The sequence below is a fragment of the Bos indicus genome, chromosome 6, assembly GCF_029378745.1.
Source record: "Bos indicus isolate NIAB-ARS_2022 breed Sahiwal x Tharparkar chromosome 6, NIAB-ARS_B.indTharparkar_mat_pri_1.0, whole genome shotgun sequence".
NCBI lineage: Eukaryota > Metazoa > Chordata > Mammalia > Artiodactyla > Bovidae > Bos > Bos indicus.
In genome coordinates, this window is record NC_091765.1 from 60,728,682 (window position 1) to 60,750,974 (window position 22,293).

Below are 22,293 nucleotides of genomic sequence, written 5' to 3' on the forward strand. Positions count from 1 at the left end.
GATAGAGAGCCTGCTGTGCTGCAGTCCATGGGGTCACACAGAACTGGACACGACTTGGTGACTGAACAACAACAAAAGCTGTTCTGGGAAAAATAAGGGATGAAAAAATCAACAGATGTAGAGGTTGTGGTCCCAGCTCTGCTACTTATGACCTGAGGCTTTCTGGGATAACTAACATACACTCTTTACCTTTTGTTTTATCATCTGTAATACTGGGATGAGACCACTGGCCAGTTTCATGGGACTCTCAAACAATGAAACCCAATACGAAGGCATTACATAAGTTTTTAAAGCACTGTGTATTCATTCAACAAATATTTACTAAGAAACTACAAAGCTGCCAGATACAGCACTGTGGATTCAACCACAAACAAGAGATGCAGCCCATTCCTGCAAAGACTTGGTGATGGGATGCAGTAAAATCTGTAAGAAGCACAGGGAGTTATGGGACCTGCAGGCGGCTTCCAATCCGAATATCAGAAAAACATGACATATTGTTACCTTCACAAGCTCTTGAGGAAGTTTTGCAAGAGCTTGTAAAGGTAGCAGCAGATGCAGTTTTTGGTTCGGGTTAATTGTTAGCTCATTCTTAGTACATTTTTACTGAACACTCACAGCATGCCAGGCACTATTCTAGATACTGGAGATCTAGCACTGAACAAAATTTCTGCCCTAATTTAGCTGATATTCCTCATCCACATGAAATGTAATAAACAGGAACTAAACATAGTTCAGCAGCAAGGATGCTTCTGCTGCAATATAATGGTTTCTTTCTCCACCAAAATAAGCACACACGAAAGTTAAAAGGAATATTCTAATTGATCTAAATACAGTAAACATTTTATATATTAAATCTCCAGGCTACATTTTATAATATGCCAAATAACTGCCACCATATGAAAGGCACTCTTGGGTCTGAGGGTTTACGATTTGTGTCTTTTGGCATGGAGAACACTCTCCATATCTCCCCCCACCCTCACCCAAGGAAAATGAACATATGCTGGAATCCATCCAAACACAACCTCAGTTTTAACAAGGGGAATATCAGTTATTTTAGAATCATTTCCTGTAGTCATTTCTGTAAAGGATAAAAAAAATTGAATTCTATTTTTTTTTAGAAACTAAACTGAACATGCCAAACGTCTGCCTTCACAAAGTTTCCTTTAAAAATCTATTTAAGGGGAGGGGAGGGCATGAGAACTAGGCTGTCCAGAAGGTAGTTAACCCAAAAGTCTAAAAATTCAATACAGGATGGAGGTGTGGGGGATGAGGAAAGGAGGAAAAAGAGAAAGGAAAGGAAGACACAAGAGTGAAAAGTTACACAATGATCTCTAGGATTAAAACCTGAAGAGTTCACAGGCTCAACAAATACCAACGGCCAGTGTTCAAAATACTGTATAGCAAAGAAGAGGTTAAAAAAAAAAAAAAAAAAAAGACCAAAATGCTACTCAGCCCAAGAGCAAGGGTTCCTAAATTTGGGGGTTCCTACCAAAAAACACAAAGTCCAAAGCCCAGGTGTGCAGATGATGTACTAGGTCTGTGGACGTGTCCACGGATCTTCACTTTTCTAACTGGACCCAAACGATACTGATTCACAACGGTCCCATGGCTGGGAACCACTGACTTACTGTATTTCTGTACTGAAAAAAGTTCTGGAACGTTTTTATTATAATAACAGATAATTCTTTTGCTAAGTGCTTTCCACTATTCTTTCATCCTGAAGTAGGAACTATTACTATGCCTATCTTTTTAAATGGGGAAATTTGAGGCATGAAGAGGTCAAATGACTTAACTAATGTTACACAGCTTTTAAATCAAGAACCTGGGATTTTTTGGCCAAGTCCTATCTGCCCTGTATTTTCTTAGCACTCTGATCTGGTGAACTTTAGCAAGCTAAATCTGCTTGCCACTCTCTAGTCTAAGGTTGTCATATAACTAATCATCTTAATAATATACTATAGGCATTCGGAGAAGGCAATGGCACCCCACTCCAGTACTCTTGCCTGGAAAATCCCATGGATGGAGGAGCCTGGTAGGCTGCAGTCCATGGGGTGGCTAAGAGTCGGATACGACTGAGCAACTTCACTTTCACTTTTCACTTTCATGCATTGGAGAAGGAAATGGCAACACACTCCAGTGTTCTTGCCTGGAGAATCCCAGGGACGGAGGAGCCTGGTTGGCTGCCATCTATGGGGTCGCCCAGAGTCGGACACGACTGAAGCGACTTAGCAGCAGCAGCATAGGCATTAATACAGAACTTAAATCCCCAAATTCAGTAATAAACTGTATAATCTTAGAGAGTGCTAGGAAAAACATACATAAAGCATGGTCTATTCAGAGCAGTAGGGAGGTACCTGGCCAGGTCTGTAGTTACTTTAATTACCTTCCATCCCATCTTAAAATCAGTAAAAGAATGCTTATGATCTTAGGGAAAATATGCTCCTTCACCAACATTAGACTTTTTCCTAGAAAAAAGCTGGACACAGCAAAGTCGGGCTCATTAGGAATTACTGCCAAGAGTTTCACACCTTCTCAACAGTTTCATGCTTTTTTTGGTGATGTGCCAGCTATTTGTCCTTTGAGGCCCAGCCCAAATATTACCTCCTTCATAAAGCCTTCTCAGATGCTCTGGTAGAAATAACATTGAAAATTTGCAATGGGGAGGGAGGAGCGTTCAGGATGGGGAACACATGTATACTTGTGGCAGATTCACTTCAATATTTGGCAAAACCAATACAATATTGTAAAGTCTAAAAATAAAATAAAATTTTAAAAAAAAGAAAAAGAAAATTTGCGCTCTTCAATGCTTCTCCTATCGCATAGGACAGGCTGATGTTTATCAAGGAATACATATGCCTTATCTCACCTAGAGCTAGACATCCTGGAATGTGAAGTCAAGTGGGCCTTAGAAAGCATCACTACGAACAAAGCTAGTGGAGGTGATGGAATTACAGTTAAGCTATTTCAAATTCTGAAAGATGATGCTGTGAAAGTGCTGCACTCAATATGCCAGCACATTTGGAAAACTCAGCAGTGCTCACAGGACTGGAAAAGGTCAGTTTTCATTCCAATACCAAAGAAATGCAACGCCAAAGAATGTTCAAACTACCACACAATTGCACTCATCTCACATGCTAGTAAAGTAATGCTCAAAATTCTCCAAGCCAGGCTTCAGCAATACGTGAACCATAAATTTCCAGATGTTCAAGCTGGTTTTAGAAAAGGCAGAGGAACCAGAGATCAAATTGCCAACATCCGCTGGATCATCAAAAAGCAAGAGTTCCAAAAAAACATATTTCTGCTTTATTGACTATGCCAAAGCCTTTGACTGTGTGGATCACAATAAACTGTGGAAAATTCTTCAAGAGATGGGAATACCAGACCACCTGACCTGCCTCTTGAGAAACATATATGCAGGTCAGGAAGCAACAGTTAGAACTGGACATGGAACAACAGACTGGTTCCAAATAGGAAAAGGAGTACGTCAAGGTTGTATATTGTCACCCTGCTTGTTTAACTTCTATACAGAGTACATCATGAGAAATGCTGGGCTGGAAGAAGCACAAGCTGGAATCAAGATGGCCGGGAGAAATATCAATAACCTCAGATATGCAGATGATACCACCCTTATGGCAGAAAGTGAAGAGGAACTAAAAAGCCTCTTGATGAAAGTGAAAGAGGAGAGTGAAAAAGTTGGCTTAAAGCTCAACATTCAGAAAATGAAGATCATGGCATCCCGTCCCATCACCTCATGGCAAATAGATGGGGAAACAGTGGGAACAGTGTCAGATTTTATTTTTGTGGGCTCCAAAATCACTGCAGATGGTGACTGCAGCCATGAAATTAAAAGACGCTTACTCCTTGGAAGGAAAGTTTTGACCAACTTAGACAGCATATTAAAAAGCAGACATATTACTTTGCCAACAAAGGTCTGTATAGTCAAGGCTATGGTTTTTCCTGTGGTCATGTATGGATGTGAAAGTTGGACTGTGAAGAAAGCTGAGCACCGAAGAATTGATGCTTTTGAACTGTGGTGTTGGAGAAGACTCTTGAGAGTCCCTTGGACTGCAAGGAGATCCAACCAGTCCATCCTAAAGGAGATTAGTCCTGGGTGTTCATTGGAAGGACTGATGTTGAAGCTGAAACTCCAGTACTTTGGCCACCTCATGCAAAGAGTTGACTTATTGGAAAAGACCCTGATGCTGGGAGGGATTGGGGGCAGGAGGAGAAGGGGACGACAGAGGATGAGATGGCTGGATGGCATCACCGACTCAATGGACATGAGTTTGAGTAAACTCCGGGAGTTGGTGATGGACAGGGAGGCCTGGCATGCTGTGATTCGTGGGGTCACAAAGAGTCAGACACGACTGAGTGACTGAACTGAACTGATGCCTTATCTTAACAGAGTCCTCGCAGCATCTCACCCCTTCACCCTTTGTTCTCAGGTGGCCTGAGCTCTTTCTGGTTCTTCTCCATCTTTCCTAATGTTCTTTCTTGGGCTCCTTTGTATATGACCACTAGAATATTTAAAATGGTGTTCACAAAGGCTTCATCCTGACTCTCCTCACAACTTCACACAAACTTTCTGGGTGACTTCAACCATGTTGCCAAGTCCAGCTACCTGGATAGTCTGATGACTCTCATTCACCCATTCAATAAAATCATCCATTCATTCGTCAAACATTTATTGAGACATACTCTATGCCAAGTATGCACCAGGGGTTCTTTCCAGGTCAGACCTCTCACTTGACTATTCTCTGTCCAACCCACTAGGATCACAACTCCTGATTCATTTTATGTTCTTGCTCCCTATTGCATCCATTCTAAGAGTCACATTTCTTCCGGTTTCACGGAGGTAACAGTGATACGTGTCTTACAGAACAGGCACATTTCTTCCAATTTCACACAGGTAATAGTGATATGTATCTTACCAAAAATGGCATTTAAACACCTTTGGCAGTATTTTCTTACATCTTATACACATACCAAAACAGTGGCTCTTATAAACAGTGGCATCTTAAAGTCTATGAACCCCAGAGACTATCTTAGTATATTTCCCTCCCATTATTCTACAACAGTGCTGTCCAAGAGAACTTTCTTTGATGATGGAAATGTGCCATATTTGTGTTGTCCAATATAGTAGTCATTATCCACATGTGCGTTGAAATGTGACTAGTATGACCAAGGCACTGAATTTTTATTTTTATATGTTTACCAATTTCCTTATCATTCCTTTTTGCATCTCAGACTTTCCTTCTAGAATCACTTTCTTCTTCATGAAGTACATCCTTTAAGTTTCTTAGTAAAATCTGCCACAGTAAGTTTTAATTTTTTTGCAAAGTATATTTTGCCTTTTTCTTGAATGACAGTTTTGCTGATATACAATCAATAGTATTTTCTTTCAGCATTCTGAAAATATTTTTCCAGCATCCATACTGCTGTTGAGAAGTCAGTTGTCAGTATATTATTCCCTTGATAAACAATCTATTTTTCCTATCTGGGTATTCTTAAGATCACCTTCCTTATTTTGGTATATTTAAGTTCCTTATGTCTAGATATGAATTTCTACTTATTTATCCTTATTGGCCTATGCTGTGTTTCCCTTTATTGGTCCAGAAATTACTTGGATTTAAGGAACACTGGTCATTTATGTACTTCATGAACTCTCTCTGGAAATTATTTGTACCCTAGATTTTCAAATATTACTTCCTTCTATTTTGTCCATTATCTCTCTGCAATTCTGAACAGATCTCATCATGGCTTTTATATCCTTCAACTACACCTTAATGTTTTTCTTCTTATTTCTAAGTTACATTCTGGTTAATATCTTCACATCTTTTTTTCTAGTTCATTAATTGCTTCTCTAGTTGTTCATAGTCTAGTTTATTGAGTTTTTAACAGTTATAATTTTTTCCCTCACATTTTGTTCTTATTTCTTTTTTCTCAAATCTGCCTGGTCAAAATTTTTTCAACAAAAACAGAACACCTACATTTATATTGCTTTTCGTGCACACTCCTCTCCACAACCACATTGAGATATAATTGACAAACATTGTATTAATTTAAGGTATACAACAATATTTGATACATGTATATATTGCAAAATGACCACCATAATCAGTTTCATTAACATCAATTACCTCACATTGTCACAGATTTTTTTCTCACGCTGAGAACTTTGAAGATGTACTTTCATAGCAACTTTCAAATATACGATACATTTTGGTTAATTATACTCACCATGCTGTACATTATCGACCTAGAACTTATTTTTTTTGTAATTGGAAATTTGTATCTTAACCATCTTCACCGACTTCCTGCATCCCTGACCTCTGGCAACTAATTGGTTTCTAAGAGTTTGGCGTTTGTTTTGTTTCTTTTTTTAGATTCCACATATAAGTGAGCTCTTTCTCTGACTTATTCCCTTGGCATAATGTCTTCATGTTGTTGTAAATGGAAGAATTTCCTTCCTTTTTATGGCTGAATAATATGCCTGATCATTTTTTTTTAATTGAAGTATCATTAATTTACAATATTGTGCTAGTTTCTGATATACAGCAAAGTGATTTAGTTATAATTATTGACTATGCCAAAGCCTTTGCCTATGTGGATCACAATAAACTGTGGAAAATTCTGAAAGAAATGTGAATACAGACCACCTGACCTGCCTCTTGAGAAACCTATATGCAGGTCAGGAAGCAACAGTTAGAACTGGACATGGAACAACAGACTGGTTCCAAATAGGAAAAGGAGTACGTCAAGGCTGTATATTGTCACCCTGCTTATTTAACTTATATGCATCATGAGAAATGCTGGAATGGAAGAAGCACAAGCTGGAATCAAGATTGCAGGGAGAAATATCAATAACCTCAGATATGCAGATGACACCACCCTTATGGCAGAAAGTGAAGAGGAACTTAAAAAGCCTGTTGATGAAAGTGCAAGTGGAGAGTGAAAAAGTTGGCTTAAAGCTCAACATTCAGAAGACGAAGATCATAGCATCTGGTCCCATCACTTCATGGCAAATAGATGGGGAAACAGTGGAAACAGTGTCGGACTTTATTTTTGGGGGCTCCAAAATCACTGCAGATGGTGACTGCAGCCATGAAATTAAAAGATGCTTACTCCTTGGAAGAAAACTTATGACCAACCTAGATAGCATATTGAAAAGCAGAGACGTTACTTTGCCAACAAAGGTCCGTCTAGTCAAGGCTATGGCTTTTCCAGTGGTCATGTATGGATGTGAGAGTTGGACTATAAGGAAAGCTGAGCGCCGAAGAATTGATGGTTTTGAACTGTGGTGTTGGAGAAGACTCTTGAGAGTCCCTCGGACTGCAAGGAGATCCAACCAGTCCATTCTGAGGGAGATCAGCCCTGGGATTTCTTTGGAAATCCCAAAGAATTCCTTTCTTTGGAAGGAATGATGCTAAAGCTGAAACTCCAGTACTTTGGCCACCTCGTGCAAAGACTCTGATGCTGGGAGGGATTGGGGGCAGGAGGAAAAGGGAATGACAGAGGATGAGATGGCTGGATGGCATCACTGATTTGATGGACCTGAGTCTGAGTGAACTCCGGGAGTTGGTGATGGACAGGGAGGCCTGGTGTGCTGCGATTCATGGGGTCACAAAGAGTCAGACACAACTGAGCGACTGAACTGAACTGATAAACATATATTCTGTTTTTCAGTTCTTTTCCATGATTGTTTATACATGATGCTGAATATAGTCAGCTGTGTTATATGGTAAACCCTTGTTGTTTATTTTACATATAGCATGTGCACTTCATTCTCCCATTTATCCTGCTCCCAACTCCTCACTCCTCCCCACCTAGTCAATTTTTATCTCACGCTCTTTTCATTTATTTGTAATTGTATTTTATTCCTTAAAGTATTTCAAAATCGTTATTTTATATTCTGTATCAGATAATTTTAATATCTCAAGTCTTCAGGGAAAAGTCTATTCTTTATTTGTTTCTGATGACTCTGGCCCTGGTGGTTTGTTTTCTAGAAGAGTTAGCTGTCTTTGATCCTGAACTCTTATTTGGTTGATACTGGTCAGGACAATCCTAAGGTCTAAAGTAGGGATGTCTTCCTCCAGAAAGATTTTTGTTTGGTTCTGCCAAAAGCCCAAAGGCACTATCTACCTGGGCCACTTTAGATTCTTTTACAGGTCCTAGTGGGATACAGGCTCTTCTAACACTGCCACTCACCCAAGGCTTAGTCTTCAACCCCGATGGCGAAGGCAACCGCCTTTTGTGTTTGCCTACACAGAAAGCTCCCAGCTTGGGTTTTACCTTACTAACTGGTGGTTGGCTGAGACTCTGGAGTTGTCTTAGTTCCCATGATCCCAAAAGTACATAAAAAATGTTTTATCAAGATTACAAGGCTTTAGTCGGGAAACGTGATTGATTTCTAGCTACACTGCTAGAAACCTAAGCCTCAAACTGATCATCTTCTCTCAAAGCCTACTTTTCCTTCGTTTCCACATTTTGCTGAATGACATCATTCACTCTCGCGCAGATCTGAAAGTCAGTATAGCAGGGACCAGTGACCCCAGTCTTTCCTCCACCAGCCCAATAAAACGAGGCACCAAGTCCCAACTTCTGGCTTGATCAAAAGTGGGTCTGTCTGCCTTTATGTTTCTAATCATCATAGCACCTAGTAGTATAAATTTAATCATGAAGGACAAGGAAGCAAATTAAATGAAGCTAAATTAAAACCAAAACCATATATTCCATCCAAATAAAGGTGCTTTATTAGAGGGAAGGTCTGAATTCAGGGAAGTGGAAGGAGAAATGAACTGGGACTTTGGCTGACAGCACCATGATCACATTACCAATGAAAGGTTTAATGTTAGTCCAAAAACTTATCTGTCATGATAAATTAATGTTAATTTGAGTGTTATTGATTTTGCTTAAATTAATAAATCTGTCATTGTTTTACAGTTACATAAGAGCTGGAAGCATAAGGAGTTTATACCTAGTTTTATGTTCAGGCATATTTAAGCTACTTCATAATAAAAATATTTATGTCAGTACTGGGAGTTTGTGAGTAATTTTTTTTCTTTTAAATGAAGAGGTCCATAAATTACGAGATTTAAGGAACACTGGTCTTTATATACTTTGCCACTTTTGATATATTCATCATTCTCTGCATTAATGAATAGAGAAGTGGAATACAACAGCACGAGCAAGAGACCATTTACTAAACTACAGTTTCTTCCCCTAAGTCTCCAGCTGTTTGAAACGGCTCAATACTGATGAATCTTTTAAGGCAGCACGCTTTGTTTCTTTCCTCCAACAGTAGTGGTTTCTAACAGGTAAGAAATATGCTTCTAACATGCAAACACACTGCTCAGTCCACTTCCTACCTCCACCCATTTTACACCGGACTGTATAAAATGGCACAAACATACCTGGCAGCAGTATAATAAATGTACCAACTGCAACGTGTCAAACAAAGGCTAGTCCTTGCCTTAAGGAAGTCCCTTTCCTGGTTGGGTTTCAATAACCAGGAATTGGGCTGAGTACAGCACTGTTGTTCTGAATGAGTACAAGAAACTCTTGATCACTTCTTTTTAACTTCTGTATTCTTTATGGATTGATGGACTGTAGTTCCTTTGATCTCTAAATATTTCATTTTAAAAGTCCCCCTACTGAGAAAAAAACTCCCTCTCCCCAACATACTGGCGCATGTGTCAACATCGTATTTCTCTTCTCACAGAGCTTGACTCAGTCAGAACAAGGTCATAGCAGTGCGTTACTGGACAGAGGAGCACACTGGAGTCCAGAATGGCGAAAGGCTTAGCCAGGGACACACGGCTGATGTGCAGCGATCAGAACCTGGTTTTACCCAGTCTTGCCACCAAGATCCATGTCTGTGCATCTGTCATCTGCTTCATTTTAAATTGTAAGTAGTTTGAACTAGAACTTCACATTGATGCCTCTGGTCAACATTAAACTTTTTTTTAAGTCAAGTAATTTGATATTTTACTAGCAATAATTCAAGGATATTCACAGTGTATGAAACAGCTCATATTTCAATAAAGTTCTAATGAAAGTTTCTCAAATTCTGAATTCTAAGATTCTTATTTGAAAGTGGCTGCTTTCGTTTTTTATTTTTAATCAGAGTATATTAACTTGGTGGTGGGGGAAGCAGAGGGGATGAGATTACCTCTTTATTTGAAGAGAGAAATACAACATTATACTAATAGTTTAAAAATATCAGTGATCACATGAAACTCTAATTCAGCAGTTCTCAAGTTCAGATCTGGGGTGGGGCACAAGAACATGCATTCTAAACAAGAAGTATTATATTGCTGATGGTCTGAAAGGGAAACATTGATCTATTCAATTTTTTTTTAATTAAAACTAATGTTGGTACTACTTATACTTAGTCAAGACAGTAAGACAAAGAGGAGGAGGAGGAGAAAGGAAGAAGAGCGAGAGAGAATGCAAAAACATACTATACAGCCAGACATACACACAGACATGGTGTTACCCTTCAAGCATGTGGGAAATGGGCTTTCATGGAATAACATTCCTAAACTCTGACCTAATAAATTATGTTGAGAGTGGCTGCTAAGAACTTAAAAAACCAACTCAAAGCATAAATGGTGCTATTACCCAAAGAATAGGTGAAATCACAGACCAGTATAGGGTTTGGAAAAAAGCAAACTGGCTGTCTGGGGAGGCCTTACAAATAGCTGTGAAAAGAAGAGAAGCGAAAAGCAAAGGAGAAAAGGAAAGATATAAGCATCTGAATGCAGAGTTCCAAAGAATAGCAAGAAGAGATAAGAAAGCCTTCCTCAGCGATCAATGCAAAGAAATAGAGGAAAACAACAGAATGGGAAAGACTAGAGATCTCTTCAAGAACATTAGAGATACCAAGGGAACATTTCATGCAAAGATGGGCTCGATAAAAGACAGAAATGGTATGGACCTAACAGAACCAGAAGATATTAAGAAGAGGTGGCAAGAATACACAGAAGAACTGTACAAAAAAGATCTTCATGACCCAGATAATCATGATGGTGTGATGACTCACCTAGAGCCAGACATCCTGGAATGTGAAGTCAAGTGGGCCTTAGAAAGCATCACTACAAACAAAGCTAGTGGAGGTGATGGAATTCCAGTTGAGCTATTTCAAATCCTGAAAGATGATGCTGTGAAAGTGCTGCACTCAATATGTCAGCAAATTTGGAAAACTCAGCAGTGCTCACAGGACTGGAAAAGGTCTGTTTTCATTTCAATCCCAAAGCAAGGCAACACCAAAGAATGTTCAAACTACCACACAATTGCCTTCATCTCACACACTAGTAAAGTAATGCTCAAAATTCTCCACGCCAGGCTTCAGCAATATGTGAACCGTGAACTTCCTGATGTTCAAGCTGGTTTTAGAAAAGGCAGAGGAACCAGAGATCAAATTGCCAACATCTGCTGGATCATGGAAAAAGCAAGAGAGTTCCAGAAAAAACATCTCTTTCTGCTTTATTGACTACGCCAAAGCCTTTGACTGTGTGGATCACAATAAACTGTGGAAAATTCTTCAAGAGATGGGAATACCAGACCACCTGACCTGCCTCTTGAGAAACCTGTATGTAGGTCAGGAAGCAACAGTTAGAACTGGACATGGAACAACAGACTGGTTCCAAATAGGAAAAGGAGTACGTCAAGGTTGTATATTGTCACCCTGCTTATTTAACTTCTATGCAGAGTACATCATGAGAAACGCTGGGCTGGAAGAAACACAAGCTGGAATCAAGATTGCCGGGAGAAATATCAATAACCTCAGATATGTAGATGACACCACCCTTATGGCAGAAAGTGAAGAGGAACTAAAAAGCCTCTTGATGAAAGTGAAAGAGGAGAGTGAAAAAGTTGGCTTAAAGCTCAACATTCAGAAAACGAAGATCATGGCATCCGGTCCCATCACTTCATGGGAAATAGATGGGCAAACAGTGGAAACAGTGTCAGACTTTATTTTTTTGGGCTCCAAAACCACTGCAGATGATGATTGCAGCCATGAAATTAAAAGACACTTACTCCTTGGAAGGAAAGTTATGACCAACCTAGATAGCATATTGAAAAGCAGAGACATTACTTTGCCAACAAAGGTCCATCTAGTCAAGGCTATGGTTTTTCCTGTGGTCATGTATGGATGTGACAGTTGGACTGTGATGAAAGCTGAGCGCCGAAGAATTGATGCTTTTGAACTGTGATGTTGGAAAAGACTCTTGAGAGTCCCTCGGACTGCAAGGAGATCCAATCTGTCCATTCTAAAGGAGATCAGTCCTGGGTGTTCTTTGGAAGGACTGATGCTAAAGCTGAAACTCCAGTACTTTGGCCACCTCATGCGAAGTGTTGACTCATTGGAAAACAATGATGCTGATGCTGGGAGGGATTGGGGGCAGGAGGATAAGGGGACGACAGAGGATGAGATGGCAGGATGGCATCACCGACTCGATGGACGTGAATTTGAGTGAACTCCGGGAGTTGGTGATGGACAGGGAGGCCTGGCATGCTGCAATTCATGGGGTCACAAAGAGTCAGACACAACTGAGCGACTGAACTGAATTGAAGAAATATTTGTTTAATTAAGGAGCAACTCCAGCTCTAACTGGAAATCTATTTAACCACAGAAGTGAAATCATAATTAATATGATCATATCTAATTTTCCCCCTGTGTTTGTTTCCTTGGGGCATCTGTAATGGCTGACATGGAAATGGAATCATAAGTATTGTTATAAAAGTAACATTTGTTGGAAAGCTTATCTTATATTTTCACAGCTCATACACTATAGTATGGCTCTATTAATTTTTCTCAGGCTTTTTCAGAGAAATCTGAATTATTAAAATTACACACATTATGAGAATTCCCTGGTAGTCCAGTGGTTTAAGACTCCATGCTTCCAATGCAGGGGCGCAGGTTTGATTCCTGGTTGGGGAACAAGATCCTGCATGTTGTGTGGTACAGCCAAAAAAAAAAACCTACATACATTATCCACTTTAAACCAAGTAATACTGGCAAGTAAAATCTATTAGAAAGGACAAGTTGCTGCTGCTGCTGCTGCTGCTAAATCGCTTCAGTCATGTCTGACTCTGTGCGACCCCATAGACGGCAGCCCACTCGTCCCTGGGATTCTCCAGGTAAGAACACTGGAGTGGGTTGCCATTTCCTTCTCCAATGCATGAAAGTGAAAAGTGAAAGTGAAGTCACTCAGTTGTGTCTGACTCCTAGCGACCCCATGGACTACAGCCCACCAGGCTCCTCCATCCATGGGATTTTCCAGGCAAGAGTACTGGAGTGGGGTGCCATTGCCTTCTCCGAAAGGACAAGTGGAAGAAGACAAAAGGGGAGGAATAGGAATACAATTAATTGAGGAGGAAAATTCAAGAGTAAGTCGGGAATTAAACATAGCTAAGAATACAAATTAAAAGACTCTTACTCCTTGGAAGGAAAGTTATGACCAACCTAGATAGCATATTCAAAAGCAGAGATATTACTTTGCCAACAAAGGTCCGTCTGGTCAAGGCTATGGTTTTTCCAGTGGTCATGTATGGATGTGAGAGTTGGACTGTGAAGAAGGCTGAGTGCCAAAGAATTGATGCTTTTGAACTGTGGTGTTGGAGGAGACTCTTGAGAGTCCCTTGGACTGCAAGGAGATCCAACCAGTCCATCCTAAAGGACATCAGTCCTGGGGGTTCATTGGAAGGACTGATGTTGAAGCTGAAACTCTAATACTTTGGCCACCTCATGCAAAGAGTTGACTCATTGGAAAGGACCCTGATGCTAGGAGGGATTGGAGACAGAAGGAGAGGGGGACGGCAGAGGATAAGATGGCTGGATGGCATCACCAACTCGATGGACATGACTCCGGGAGTTGGTGATGGACAGGGAGGCCTGGCGTGCTGTGATTCACGGGGTCACCAAGAGTCGGACACGACTGAGTGTCTGAACTCAACTGAACTGAAGAATACAAATGCTTCCTCACCCAGATTCTATGTTACTTTAACAAATGGTGGGGAAGAAATCCACAAAAGACACTGTTCGGAAGGAAATTACCAGAGCTCCTGAGGACACTGAATATCCCTGTGGTGTCTAAATCCATCATCAGTCCAGCTTCACCAATCCATCCACCCATTCATTCATTCCTTTTTCCTCTTTTCATTTCACGAAACATTTAGCAGTGTTAATTTTATTCACTTTATCGAAAAGTAAATCCTGATGTTATATTAGGAAAGAAAACTTTCATCTGCAAGTTAATCTCCACTGTGAAGCCAAGTACACAGTTTTAGGAAAGTTCATAGCCTTTCGAGTCTTGAGAGAAATGGGTTCCAGTCCCAACTGCATTGCTCATTTATCTGTGTGACCTGGAGACCGGTTCATCATTTAACTTTCTGAGTCTGATCACTCCTGTATAAAATGGGGGCCATAACATCTGGGCTTCCTGGGTGGTGCAGCGTTAAAGAATCTGTTAAAGAATCTGACACAGGAGACGCAGGTTTGATCCCTGGCTTAGGAAGATCCCCTCGAGAAGGAAATGACAACTCACTCCAGTATTGTTGCCTGGAGAATGCCATGCGCAGAGGAGCCTAGCAGCCTATAGTCCACAGGGGTTGCAAAGCGTTGGACACAACTGAGCATACACATCACATGTACCTCCTGGATAGCACGGGATGAGGGCCAGTGTCCTAAAGGACCATTCCTGGTACACAGCAAGTGCCTGTTTCTATTGTTCTTTCACTCCTGCTGCATTTGCCTGAAGGCTCCACAATTTTCTGTCTGGGCAGGTCAGTCTGAAGTGAGTATTCTCGAAACTATCAAGCACTCAGTTCCAAGCTGAAAAAGCTCCCACACGAAAGCCCTTCTCAAACAACCATCCTACGCCAGGCTTGTTAAAGCCGAGAGACTGCAGATCCTTGGAACTCTGTTCTGCTTTCCCCAAGTACAGACGAAATGAAAGCCACTCTCCTCAGGCTTTCTCAAACGACCTGGCACCCTCAAAGGGCGCTCAGGAGAGCATTTTAGCTATAGTGAAAGAAGCCAAAGAAATGACCCCCAAAATTTTCACCCCTGGAGCAAGCTAACCCTTATTGAATAATAAGTGGGAGAGTGGAAGGAACAAATACGCGAGGAGGGCTTGTAGACGTGTTCTGCTGCTCTCATCCCTACCTAACAGGACACACAAGGGCTCCAGTGTATGAGTCCTCTAGAAACCTGAAGCCAGCCAGGACATACCAAGAAATAAAAGTGTCAGTAAAGAAGGAAACTGCTGGTTCTGACCAATTTCCCCAGCCCTTCGATAAGAGCTATACACTCCAAAGCCCATTCCCAAGGCAATTCTATCTGGAGGAGAAGGGGCAAAGGCACTGACTCCAAGGCCAGGTGGCCGGGGCTCAAAACCTGGCTCCGTCCCACCCTTGCCGTGTGACCATGGACATGTCATGCCGGAAGGACATAATAACAGCACAGAACTCGGAGGGCTGCTGTGAGAACTGGTAGGATAAACAGTCACTCTGGTTTGTCTCAAGCCATGGCTCAAAGCCAGGTCGACATCAGGAGCACCTAGGAAGCTTTTCCAAAAGGTACGTGTCTGGACAGTAGGTCTGGTTTAGAGCCCAGAATGTGTATTGTGACAAAACCATGTCCCTCTCAGGCCCACCCGGAGGTGAGATACACTGGCTGAGATCAAGTCCCAGCTCTATCAGACCAGCCTTTCTTGGCAGGGCAGCATTGGTTCAGGGTGCTTCAAGGCTACCACTGCCCACAAAAATGCCTCTACAACCTGAGTGCTGCTGCCTGAAATTCCTTTAGCAGGAGCTTTCCCCAGCACAACTCAGAGACACATTCTAAATCAGGAAAGGAACCAACCTTGAGTAGGCACCTACAGTGGGTCAGGCCCTTTCTGAGTCCTGCTCCTTGAGACCATCTCACGGCACAGCTCCTGTAGAGGAGGAGGGAACTATGGGGCAGAGAGCTTTCGTAGCAGAGCCAAGAAGGTTCTGCAGTAAAGCGGCAGCTCTGCCCACGGCACCACACTGCCGCCTGGCCCACCGCCTGCTCTCAGGAGGCCTGGACATGGTTCTAAATCAAGGACAATGAAAGTGGACTGAAGGAGGAGCTCCAGACACACAGCCCACCCCACCCCCAGGTCTTCCCAGGTGGTACTGAACCCAGACTAAGCTGGAGTACAAGGATGCAGAAAGGAGTCCTCCACTTAGACCTCAACTCTTCCTTGAGGAAAGGATTTTAGACAGATCTCAAACTCATCAAGCCTTCATGCTACGTCTATATGAAAGAAATGTATGAGCCTGAACTCTCTACCTCTCTATCTCCCTCTTTTTTCTAAGCAAAGGGAAAGGAATAGATGCATTAATGAAAATAAAGAAAATGACCTGATCTACCTCAAAAAATTTACTATACTGTGAAGCTCAATAAGATCACAATATCCACAGTAATATTAGCTAGTATTTATTAAATCTAATCAGTACCAAGAATACATCATCTCCCAACAACCTCTAGAAATTTCCATTTTTTGAATGAGAAAACTGAAGTAGGGGAAGGTAAAAATAACTTGTCCAAAGACCCAACATTTGTGAATGGAAATTCAAACCAGGATAAAATCTAGCCTTCTCAACTCTTAAGTCTAGTATGTTATTTTCTGTATGGACTCGCTTTGTCATCTGTCAGGTTTTATAGAGACATTACTTCCCTTGTCATTAGGAAATTTCCATGAGCTGTTAAGTGCCTCAACACTGCAGAAAAAGCAAAGGGATATGAATAATCTATAAACTGGAATCTCATCCAAGGAATAAACAAGGGAAGCTTGTAAACCTATTTTCAGCTTAATGAACACAAAATAAATAGAAGCATCCAAAGAAAATGAAGGCAATCAAGAAATAACATTAAGGAGGAAAGCAATAGGCTTAAGGGCAAAAAAAAAAAAAAAAAGACAGGATGCTGCTTTGTGGGTGCTGGAAAACAATGTTATTTATTGGGAAACATCAAGGACGAAAAACAAAGATGGGGATGTGATTTCGACAGCTGCGAGGCAGTGACCCAGGGCCCAGGCAAGCTGGCTGTAAGGAACTGGCAGGGGCCTCCCAGATGCTGCCGGCCTTGACTGGGAGGACAAGGGTCTGAGATCAACAGGCCTTAGAAAGGAAGTGACGGAATCCCTGCTGCTTAAGCAATTAGTCAGCATGCCTGAGAACACCACACTTCCTCTGATCTCCCTGCCCTGTGAATGCTAGGGCATTACCAGACTTCCTTCTCAACACTGGGGATTGTAAAAAAACACTAGACAGATCAGAAAGACAGGGAGAATTTCTCTCTCCCTACCACCACCCAGTCATCAATGAGGAACCAAAAGAGACCTGAGGAAGCTGAACACAGCCACTGAAATAACCAGCAGCCAGGAGAGTGGATTCCACGAACATTCCATCTCTGCCCTCTCAGCCAAATTCCTCAGCAACTCAGCCCATGAGCAGGCGAGTGATGGGCAGGGCAGATAGGATAACCTCTAAGAGGCCGGTTGTGCTCACTAGCTCCCTTCCCAGACTACCCTCTTATGTCCCATAGGCTGCCATGAGTTCTCCAATGTGCTTCTACCATTGGAGAGAGGGAGAAAAGGAAGAATCTGAGTATAACGAATGTACTTAAGCCTCAATGAACCTATGAGAACTAGAAATACAAAATATAAGCAGAACTACTGGTGGCTCAGTCAGTAAAGAATCTAACTGCAATTCAGGAGAGGTGGACTTGAACCCCGGTTTGAGAAGATCCCCTGGAATCCCCTGGAAAAGGGAATGGCAACCCACTCCAGTATTCTAGCCTGGAGAATTCCATGGACAAAGGAGCTTGGCAGGCTACAGTCCATTGGGTCACAAAAAGTCGAACACGACTGAGTGACTAACACTTAACCCTGGAGCCAATAGAAGTATCCACCATTTATTGAGCCATTATTATGGGCTAGGCACCGCTCAAAACACACAGTAGGTACTGATTCATTTAATTCTAACAACCCTCTGAAGAAGGGAGGTTAAGCCACTTGTCCAAGGAACACAGAGCCTGAGCTCATCTTAATCCCTATACAGGCAGCATCAACTTCATGAATAAGACTTCTCAGCTAATGACAGGATGTTACTTTGTTCTTTGCCTGAAGTTCTATCAACTCAAACTGACAATACATACTACAGAATGCTGCCAGCTTCCCTGGGGAAAAGGAGATGACAAGTCTACAAGTAGAATCTGGTAAATACACAGCTCGAGTGAAACCAACCACGCCCCTCATAAACACAGCTCCTTGATGCCAGACTCCTGAACACAGGCTCCAAGTCTCTATCAGAAGAGCAGCATTCCAAGTGACCAGTGGCCATGAGGACCCATCCAGTGAACTCACTAACTCAGGAAAGACTGTAAAGCCCAGAAGTGTTGAATGGGTGACTCCAGATCATATGGCTTCTCTCAGAGCAAGCCAGGGCTAGAACCTGAGCCTCCCAGATGCCAATTTCATGCCCTTTCAATTCTTTAAAAACAAGCTTCATGTCTTGTCCCTTATCTCATACCTTTTATTATGGAAACTTTCAAACACATAAAAAGCAGAAATAATGAAAAACCTCTGTACCCACGATCCAGCTTCAACAATTATCAACTCATGCCCAATCTAGTTTGCTCTTCATACTCACACTCTCCCTTCCCCTCCACCACACTCGCCAATTCCAGGCTGTCTGAAGGTAAATCCCAGGCACCATATCCTTTCATCCACAAATATTTCAACATGGATCTCTAACAAATAAGGCTACTCTAAAGCATAAACACACTAATATCATGTCTATGAAAATTAACCATAATTTCTTAACACCAGTTATCTGATCATTGCTCAAATTTCCCTAATTGTATTATGTTTTTTACTGTTTGTTTGAATCAGAATGCAAATAAAGTGTACACATTGCAACTGGTTGATATATTTTGTAAGTTCTATTAATCTCTGTCTCTCTCTTTTTTAACAATCTATTTATTGAAGAAACCAGGTCAATTGTCCTGCAGGGTTTCCCATAACCTGGATTTTGCTGAGCTTTCTTTTTATCTCCCCACAATGCTCCGCACTATACCTTGTACAAAGGGGATATGCCTGGGCTTACCCACAGGCATTTGAATTTATTTTTATATTGTCATTCGCTTCCTCCCTCCTCCTCCCTGTTTTACAACAGCAAATTCCATTTAATTGTTGATTCAGCTCAACAACTATCTACTGAGTGCCAGTAAGGCAAGGCTGATGGAAGACCAAGGTGAATAAGACAAGATCCTTATCTCTGAGAAGACACAGTTCAATGAGGGGGATAAAGGCCATCTTGTTAATTCAAGGGGTACAGATGAGAACTATCAGAGAAGGCCCTAGAAGAAATTCAAAGATGTGGTAGGATCTAAGTTAGACTGCAAAAGATGGTTTGGGTCCATTTAGAACAAAGGACAATATGATGCAGAGGATAACCTGAGTGATGTTAGTAAGGTGGGAATGTTTCTGGCCAAGTTTTAAACAGACAGCAGTGCTGGTGGAGAAAATATTTTACAGAAAAAGAATTTGGTAAGAAAAGTTTCTGAATATCTGCTGGGGATCTGAGAATCATCAAATGAGGGGAGTAGCTCTAGATCCCTATTAGACAGGATTAGCATCAGCACTGAGAATGCATGAGAGGCCAGAATGCAGGGTGGGTTCCAATAATCCAGTTAACAGGGCCCTGAACTTGGCCAATTAGTGTTTGTGTATTAGTCCCTCTGTTGTGTCTGACTCTTTGTGACCCTGTGGACTGTAGCCCACCAGGCTCCTTTGTCCATGGAATTCTCCAGGCAAGAATACTGGAGTGGGTTCCCACTCCCTTCTTCAGGAGTCTTCCTGACTCAGGTATCAAACCCTGGGCAGACTCTTTACTGTCTGAGCCACCAGGGAAGCCCAAACTAGCCAATCAGAAAGAAAAGGAAGTGACATGATTTGTCACTTGAATACCCAGAACCCTAAGGCAGGAAAAGTGGAAGATATGAAACGCTGATTTGAGAAAACAGAAACAATGTTCTCGAGTATCTCCATAACACTTTAGGTAACACACTTTCATAGCTCTGTAGGGCTTCCCTGGTGACTCAGATGGTCAAGAATCTGCCTGAAAGTGGGAGACCTGGTTCGATTCCTGGGTCGGGAAGATCCCCTGGAGAAGGAAATGGCAACCCACTCCAGTATTCTTGCCTGGAGAATCCCCACAGACAGAGGAGCCTGGCGGCTTCAGTCCATGGGATCGTAAAGAGTCAGACACACACTAAGCACACACACGTAGCTTTGTATTAACAGTCACATCAATATAAACATTCTCTAACGTTTTGCAAAGAAATAGAGGAAAACAACAGAATGGGAAAGACTAGAGATCTCTTCAAGAAAATTAGAGATACCAAGGGAACATTTCATGCAAAGATGGGCTCGATAAAAGACAGAAATGGTATGGACCTAACAGAAGCAGAAGATATTAAGAAGAGGTGGCAAGAATACACAGAAGAACTGTACAAAAAAGATCTTTATGACCAAGATAATCACAATGGTGTGATCACTCATCTAGAGCCAGACATCCTGGAATGTGAAGTCAAGTGGGCCTTAGAAAGCATCACTACAAACAGAGCTAGTGGAGGTGATGGAATTCCAGTTAAGCTATTTCAAATCCTGAAAGATGATGCTGTGAAAGTGCTGCACTCAATATGTCAGCAAATTTGGAAAACTCAGCAGTGCTCACAGGACTGGAAAAGGTCAGTTTTCATTCCAATCCCAAAGAAAGGCAACACCAAAGAATGTTCAAACTACCGCACAATTGCACTCATCTCACACGCTATTAAAGTAATGCTCAAAATTCTCCAAGCCAGGCTTCAGCAATACGTGAACCATGAACTTCCAGATGTTCAAGCTGGTTTTAGAAAAGGCAGAGGAACCAGAGATCAAATTGCCAACATCCGCTGGATCATGGAAAAAGCAAGAGAGTTCCAGAAAAACATCTATTTCTGCTTTATTGACTACGCCAAAGCCTTTGACTGTGTGGATCACAATAAACTGTGGAAAATTCTTCAAGAGATGGGAATACCAGACCACCTGACCTGCCTCTTGAGAAATGTGTATGCAGGTCAGGAAGCAACAGTTAGAACTGGACATGGAACAACAGACTGGTTCCAAATAGGAAAAGGAGTACGTCAAGGCTGTATATTGTCACCCTGCTTATTTAACTTCTATGCAGAGTACTTCATGAGAAATGCTGGGCTGGAAGAAACACAAGCTGGAATCAAGATTGCCGGGAGAAATATCAATAACCTCAGATACGCAGATGACACCACCCTTATGGCAGAAAGTGAAGAGGAACTCAAAAGCCTCTTGATGAAAGTGAAAGAAGCGAGTGAAAAAGTTGGCTTAAAGCTCAACATTCAGAAAACTAAGATCATGGCATCTGGTCCCATCACTTCATGGGAAATAGATGGGCAAACAGTGGAAACAGTGTCAGACTTTATTTTTGTGGACTCCAAAATCACTGCAGATGGTGACTGTAGCCATGAAATTAAAAGACGCTTACTCCTTGGAAGGAAAGTTTTGACCAACTTAGATAGCATATTCAAAAGCAGAGACATTACTTTGCCAGCAAAGGTCTGTCTAGGCAAGGCTATGGTTTTTCCAGTGGTCATGTATGGATGTGAGAGTTGGACTGTGATGAAAGCTGAGCGCCGAAGAATTGATGCTTTTGAACTGTGGTGTTGGAGAAGACTCTTGAGAGTCCCTTGGACTGCAAGGAGATCCAACCAGTCCATTCTAAAGGAGATCAGCCCTGGGTGTTCTTTGGAAGGACTGATGTTGAAGCTGAAACTCCAGTACTTTGGCCACCTCATGGGAAGAGTTGACTCATTGGAAAAGACTCTGATGGTAGGAGGGATTGGGGGCAGGAGGAGAAGGGGACGACAGAGTATGAGATGGCTGGATGGCATCACTGACTTGATGGATGTGAGTTTGAGTGAACTCCGGGAGTTGGTGATGGACAGGGAGGCCTGGCATGCTTCGATTCATGAGGTCGCAAAGAGTCGGACATGACTGAGCGACTGAACTGAACTGAACTGAACTGAAGAAGAAAATACCCATTCAAAGATGTATAATCAGATAAAGGTTTCAGAGCTGTGAAATTAAATGGCCACCTTGGAGGATTTCCGTTCTTTCAACAATGAACCCATGAAAACATCTCACTGTTTCACTCATTTCAGCAACTGCCAATTTTGAGCCA

At 41.8% G+C, this 22,293-nt stretch overlaps 1 protein-coding gene across 11 annotated transcripts in view; it reads right to left on the reverse strand.

Moving 5' to 3' along the window:
* Positions 1-22,293, reverse strand: part of APBB2 (amyloid beta precursor protein binding family B member 2) — a 385,290-nt gene that overhangs the window by 310,894 nt on the left and 52,103 nt on the right. The gene's annotated exons all lie outside the window — the stretch shown is intronic.